Genomic DNA, 7446 nt, shown 5'->3' with positions numbered 1-7446 from the left:
TAGCTTCGCCTGTGGTTGTACCTTTAGCGAGCAGGAGATCCGCCATCTCAGAGCTCCACCTCACCGCCTAGCAAGACTATGAACTCCTGATGAATGGTAGCTCCAATGCCTCCCGAACTACACACCGATCTATGAAGTCGCTCACTGATTCTTCCAAAGTAACCTGACAAACCGCTCTTTGCCTCATCGGGATCCTCGTCGCCGACACCGCTGACTCCAAAGCCACCCTCATCTTTGCTAACTTGGCCTCCAAGCCATTACCCGCCATTCGATAGCTTGTTTATCCTTCAGAAGTGAGCATGGTCCTCGAGGGTTTGCTTACCGCAAGCCTGCATGGCCATCCTCAGAGGCCTTTTGGCACGATCGGCAACGTTGATGGCTCGCCGATGCACAACCACATGTCCATGGACGGGAAAGTTACGACCGACTGTTAGTTACGTATGACATTCAATCTAGAATAAAAAAAAGGCTACAACATGAAACTTACGAGGCCTAAAGACTAAGGCGTTGCCTGCCTCCTCTCCCAAGAAGCTTCTTCGATTTATCTTCAATTCCATCCGTAACCGAGGATCGTGTGGTTCGTAAACCGATCGCTCGATGGCATGCGATGCTTAATCGCCTTATTGGGCATCCTCATCCTCGATAAAGAAAACACCCTTCTGTGTTCCCACCGCCGAAAGCGTTTGAGAGCCGCTCTACATCTGTCTACTGCCACCGCTCTTTTACCGCGGCCTTGGAGGAAGTAGCTTTGGCGCTCGCTGCCCTCGCCTCGCGCTGGACAACCCTGCAGCGCCTTGGCACGAAGTTCGGCGCTCAACCGCTCGTGACGCTCTGCAAGAGTTTGATCTTCGGATCAACCTCACCAAGGAACCGACCGCCGCTGCATTTTGCCTCTCTTCTCGCAGCCCATCATGAGTTGCCTCTGGAAGACTCCATCTATTCCCTCTTGGCCTCGGCAGCTTTCCGATTCTCGCACCGCATCGAATGAGAATCGATAATGTCAATAACAAGACACAAGTGAACATAAAGGAAAGAGCGTGCACTTACTCTCGCAGGTTGACGAGTTGGGTTCGGGATCAAATTTTCGTAAAGAGGAATATGGGTACATCTGCCGACGGCAAGAACTTTCGACTCACTCTCTCAATCATTAACTTTGATTAAGTAGTGTCTGCTGTTTAAATTTTGTTTGCTACTGTAAAAACAAAAATAAAACAAGGTTAAAATCTTAAGGAAAGCTTGTTACCTATCGATCGGCAATTTGACCTACCGCAATTTGAAGGTCGATGTGGAAACGGACGGCTTGCCTAATGGTGACTCCCAATCACCATATAGGAGCACCTTCGATTCCTCCGTGATTTTCGGGAAGTCGGTAGTTGGCCCGAACCCAACCCCGTGATCGCACTCTTGACTTGGTGACGCTGTACATATAAGAAAATTATCAGAGGAGCCCTTCCCAAAGAATATCAACGCAGCAACCACCCCATCAAGGCTACCTGTAAGTGGGTTGTATTGGGCTCAAGGCGATTCCACCGCGGGCCAAAGATCCTCCTCGATCGTAGGTCGCAACGGTAATCGAACCCCTTGCAGAGGACGTCGTGAAGAAGACGACTTCACCATTGTTTAGCTTATCGAGGGATTCTATAGGACCCGAATTTACAACCCACCAACCGGATGCGTGATTTACCATATACTTGGATATCTCCTGCTCAAGTTATCTTGTTCGCTCCAAATAGTTGACTTAACAGTGCTCCTGTAAGTACACCCACTGGTACCCTAGGATTTTGCAACTATCGATACCCTGGGCAGAGTAAGGTTCTGTGGTCGCCTTCCATGATCGGAAGTGGAGGTTTCGATTGACAAGGGCTACCGACTCAAAGGCCGACCACGCCGGCATGTCTACCATCACGGTAGACCACGGCGAAGGCATTGGCTGCTTTGTCATCAGCCCTTCCGGCGCCGCGATAGGGACGGAGCTTGGGACTTCACCGAGTATCTTGACGCGGTCTTCTCTCGCCCTAGATTCGCGCTCGCGCTCCCACCATCTCGTATCAAACAAAGCGTCAGATGACTCCCAAGCGAGCGCATTAGGCTCACTCTCGAATGGTGACTCGCCTATCGGACATCTACAAAACAGATAAAATGAAACTAAAGCCCATGCAGAAAAACTAGCCTAACGATTCCTACATCGCTACCGGCGACTAGACTAGCGAATGGAACCCTATGGTCGTCTAGTTCACGCCAGGAAGGACGTCGACACAAGAATATTAGATGAGGGTGCGAATGGTACCTTATCTCGTGTTGTGAGGCTTCTCGATCACCGCGACTACCGATCACCTTGGTCTAAAAATCGCCTTTGTTGCCGTTCCCTCGCCGAAATCGCCTTGATTGCCATTAACACTCGTTAGAAATCGACTTAGTGAGCTCTCGCTTCTCCGCAAATGCAAAGTGAATTCCTCTTTGGAGTCACTCCTATTTATAGAGCGAAGAGTTGCAACGGTACACCTCGAAAGAGCAAACGCGTGTCGCGCGCTACTCAGCGTGGGCGCGCCACTATCGTTCACTCTATGGATGATCGGCGAGCGGCGCTGGCACGGAAGATGGCGCCTTCGGTCTCATCACTTCGCGCAGGCGACCTTCCGATTTCCCAAATGCCTCTGCTGCGAATGAAACACACGGGAGGCCAAGATTGAGCCTCTAGCAGCCAAATTACTGAGCAAGAGGACATCATTTCCTTTGCGAAGAGAATATCAAGCCTCCTTCCGAGAACTCTCGAAAGAAAACTTGGGGACTCCTATTTATACCCAAAATGAGCAGCCTATGAAAACCAGGACACGTGGATGGAACCGAACTTAACCATGGTTGCCTTTGGCACCCTCTCTACCGATCCCGCGATTAGGGCAACATCTCTCCCAAGACAAGTGGCAGTCCCACAATTGGCGTCCACAGTTCCACATCGAAATTCTAAAGAAAATGCACAACCTCCCAAGGTCTATAAAAGAGGACAACTATCCCAAAATGGAGGTAATCAGAAGTTACCGCATATTGTTTATTGATCTGTCAGTTCAAGTTTACTAAATTCGTGACTTACTTAAGCATCGGAGAGGCCGTTGGCGGTACCACACCGGTGCCTTGGGTCTTACCAAGCGTTTGTTGTCTTACGGATCACGCTCTCTACCGAAGCCCAAAGCATACCGAAGGCCCAACATCACTAAGTTGAGCGTAGGAAAGTTGCGAACCATTTTCGCGTCAACACCTTTATATTTTGGATTATCTGTGAAGCAAGCACATTGAGGCCTTTGATAGAAATTTTTTTTTTTTTTTGTCGTTTTGTTTGGCGGATGAGACATGAATTTTTTTTCTTTAGGTTGCGACATTGTCCAAAGTAAACGAGCCTAAACCCATTTACTTCACTGCCATGTTCATGGGGCCATGAGTACTAGTAAGTAACAAATAATAAATCCCCCCCCCCCTTAAATTTCTCATGCATGCATAGTTCCAAATCTTTTAAAAAGTACAGCAGATGATTATTATCGGATTATGAATGCCAAAAAGACATATCATCTATAATTTTAGGGAGGGGATCTTTCCAGATGTAGCGAGTGGGTGTTCAAGTTGTATAATCTGCTGGCAAATATTTGAATGGGAAACACAATCTTCTTGCTTATTGGAAGTCTTGTGAATGCCTCAAGTATTTTATTCTAAAAAACTTAATAACATGAACGAAATTTGATAAACTACTAGGAATTTAATTACACATTCACAGCTCACTTATTATGCATTTGTCTTGATTTGGAAATGGAAACTGCATTGCAATTTTCATTTAATTACAATAGGATTTTTTATCTTTCTTCGGCCTTCAACCTCACTAATTTGAAGAGTAAAGGCTATCCAGATGAGGAATTGGGTGGGCAAGAGAAGAGTAGAACTACCCAAGAGCAAGGTAACTCAAAATTGGACTTTCGGAAACTACATTGCAGTTTTGGAAACTGCATTGCAGTTTTCATTTAATTACAATTGAATTTTTATTCTTTCCTTGGCCTTTAACCTCACCAATTTGAAGAGTAGAGGCTACCCAAATGAGGAATTGGGTGGGCAAAAGAAGAGTAGAACTACCCAAGAGCAAGGGAACTCAAAATTGGACTTTTGGAAAGTGCATTGTAGTTTTGGAACCTGCATTGCTAGAAACATAGTATTTTACCAACATGTATTTTACCGACATGTCTTGAATAAAATAAAAAATATTGTTGTGTTTTGTTTAACTCTAGAGTTGAGCATTTTTGCCCAAACTCAGCATTGCAAGTTCCATTTTTGTATTGCAGTTTTCGTTTATGCATTGCAGTTTCCGCTTCTACATTGCAGTTTCCATTTTTTTCCTCCATTTTGCTTCTATAAAATTAATTTTTGTTTTTGTATCTGGCTTGTCCAATATAGGTCCCTACAATTTCTATTTCCTAGACATATCCCATCATTCTATAAATCTATGTGTAAAACCCAATTTCAAATTTAAATGACCAGTAGGATATAAGAGGTCGTAGTATTCCTATCTTTTTACATCATAGCCATCAGACTTCATATTTTATTTATAATTTATTCCAAACATTTCATTAATTGCCATAATTGTAATTAAAACTCCACATTAATAGCATATCAATCACCCCATTTCTTTTGGTTGTCATTCCCTCTAACATATGGCCCCTTAAAATTGCAAATAAAACAGATATGTAAATTACATATCCAATAATGTACATATGAAAAATATAAATATAAATATATATGTATAAAAATATAGGTATATTATTTACCCAAAAAATTAACAAAAATAGGTCAATTACTTTGTAATTGAAATTTCCGTACATTTTTCATAAATTAAAAATAGGTACACAATAATTTATAGAAAATAGGTACGTTGTATAATTGAAATTTATGCACATTTTTATAAATTAAAAACAGGTACATTACTTAGAAGAAAAAAATAAGTTCATTATACTAGGTAAATTGTTTTACTAGGTATACATTATTAGAGAGAAAAAAAAAAGGTACATTATTTAGAGAGAAAAAATAGGCTTATTTATAAATAATTTTTTTTTTTCATAAAACAAACAATAAAAATATGATCAAATTATTTTTTATAAACGAAGTAATAAAGAAAAAAAATACATACAATATTTGGAGAAAAATAGGTTCATTAAAAAAATGTTTTAAAAACAAAACAATAAATAGATTATCAAATTATTTTTCAACATAATTAGAATGTACACTATTATTCATAAAACTATAATAAAAAAAGAATACTGGTTGTATAATTCACAAAAAGAAAACAACATTAATTCCTAAATTTAATATTGAATTTAAATTATTAATACTTTAAATAGATTACTAGTCGTAATTCATAGAAGAAAAACACCATTAAAATAGTTTACTAATACTTTAACGTGGAATTTAATATTTAATTTCAAATAAGTTTCTAAATTAGTTCCTGCATCAATTACAACTATTTGGAGATATTTTCAAATTCAAAGGATGTCATTAGTTAGACCCCCCATAACACATTAACTTATAAATAGGGGTAGTTTTGGAATCCAAAAATACAATAAATCAGATTTTAAGCTATATTAGGTAATTTGCTTAGTTGGATCCTAGTCATCGGATATTATTTGAAAAAATTGGGTATTTTACATAGAAAACTAAATGAAAGGGTTGTCGGTGATTTAAAATGAATTTTATGGGTCTAAGCTCAATTTACATTTTTTTTAAACATAATTAATGGTGCATTGTATTTTTGTTGCATCGCAGTATACATAATTGATATATATATACATTCTTTTTCACTCTTGAGTTATAAAAATACAAAAATGAAATTGGCGCGTTTTGTACTGAGAATTCGAAAATAAATGCCGAGATTAAAGTAGTAGTAAAATTAACATAATTATAGCTAGGCATGGTGCATTTAAACGGGTCAGTGTTTGGCCATATAATTGTAAAGTCTGTGTGATTTTGACTACTTCAATCAAACTCCGTTCCGTCGAGGGAAGGGGAGAGAGTACACTACAGGCTACAGCAGACTCCGGCGCTAGCTCTGTTGTAATGCAACAGGGAGAATTATTTAGTTAATGTCTCAACGAAGCAAAAGATTTGGTCTTGAGAGTTTTTGTAAGATAGAGAACGGTGGCATGACGAAGACACCTGAACATATATATATATATATATATATATATATATATATACATAATGTATATAAATATATATTGATCATGCATAAACAGTAGCTAGCTAAGCTAGGAAGCTGTTGGTCCCCTGTAGATGGCAGTGACTGACAGCAGGGGCGGCTGGCCGGTGGTGGCGGTTGGCGGAAGGGGGATTGTCAAGTGTGGACATGTGCATAGTGTACTTGCCGTAGGAGTGGCATTTTATGTAATTTTGATATTTTTTAATGATAGTATTGTAAAATTAGGTACTTCTTTTTGGTCTTTATCCTAATGCTAATTAGATGAAATTATATTCCTATCTTCCAAATTAATAAACTATATTGTGTTTTAAAACTAAAGCTATATATATAAAATATAAAGGAAAAAAAAAAATTCAGAGGCCCTCAAAAATCAAGGGCTTTGTGCAATGGCGCCACTTGCACCATGCCAGAGCCACCCCTAGGTTGACGTTTAGAGCATCTCCAGTGCTCACCCAAAACAGGAAAGGGCAGGCGAGCCCAAAAGAGCTCCAATGCGAGAGAACGAGCCCTGGGCAATTGGGTCCCACCACCTGTGCAGCCCAAGGGCAAGTTCCGCTAAGCTTGGCCGAGTTTCGGACGTCAGAACGAAAATCAATTTTTACAGCTGGCACGTGAATTTCACATGCCAACAGTAAAAAAATTTGATTTTCGCCGCTAACATCAGCGTGACGTCACTTCGACAGCACCAATGGAATATGCCACGTGGCGCCCTGTGACGCTCGATGCAATTTTTTCCAGAACTGACCTTGCTTTTTTGGCTTAAAAATTGCAACAAAATTGAAAAAATACCAAAAAATTCTGGATTTTTTCCCTATAAATACATAACAATTTTATTCACTTTCCACACCAAATCTTCATACAAACTCATCTCCTTCCAACATTTTTCATTTTCCACACCAAATTTTCTACTACAAAATTTCATTTGTGCAAAAATACAAATGTCATCTTCCATCAAAGCCGGAGGGTTGTGGACAAATGTTCGAAGAGGTCAAAATCTTGGCAATGAGGTAAAAAAAAAAAAAATTTCCATTTTATTCAATTTAATGTCTTTATATATATATATATATATATATATTTCTTGCATTTCCAATTTCTTTTTTTTAATAGATTAGTCAAGGCAAAACAAAAAAGAGGAAAACCATTACACATGGCACCTCAAGTGAACAATGCCCGCAATCAGTTCCAGTGTTGTGTTCCGTGTCGAAATAATGGCACTATTA

At 39.8% G+C, this 7446-nt stretch overlaps 1 pseudogene across 1 annotated transcript in view; it reads right to left on the bottom strand.

Moving 5' to 3' along the window:
* Nucleotides 1–1738: 1738 nt before the first annotated feature.
* LOC148914232 (putative calcium-transporting ATPase 11, plasma membrane-type) overlaps nt 1739–7446 on the bottom strand; it is a 44245-nt pseudogene continuing 38537 nt past the window's right edge. Inside the window, exons 9-10 of the transcript XR_016123149.1 lie at nt 2335–2469; nt 1739–2123 (exon numbers count right to left, since the gene is read on the bottom strand). The product of XR_016123149.1 is annotated as a putative calcium-transporting ATPase 11, plasma membrane-type (transcript). The remainder of the gene's footprint in view (nt 2124–2334; nt 2470–7446) is intronic.

This window comes from Prunus mume, unplaced genomic scaffold, assembly GCF_029339155.1.
Source record: "Prunus mume cultivar Tortuosa unplaced genomic scaffold, ASM2933915v1 scaffold30, whole genome shotgun sequence".
Classification (NCBI taxonomy): Eukaryota; Viridiplantae; Streptophyta; class Magnoliopsida; order Rosales; family Rosaceae; genus Prunus; species Prunus mume.
The sequence above is the reverse complement of the archived record's forward strand: the minus strand, read 5'-3'. Positions and strand labels throughout refer to the sequence as shown.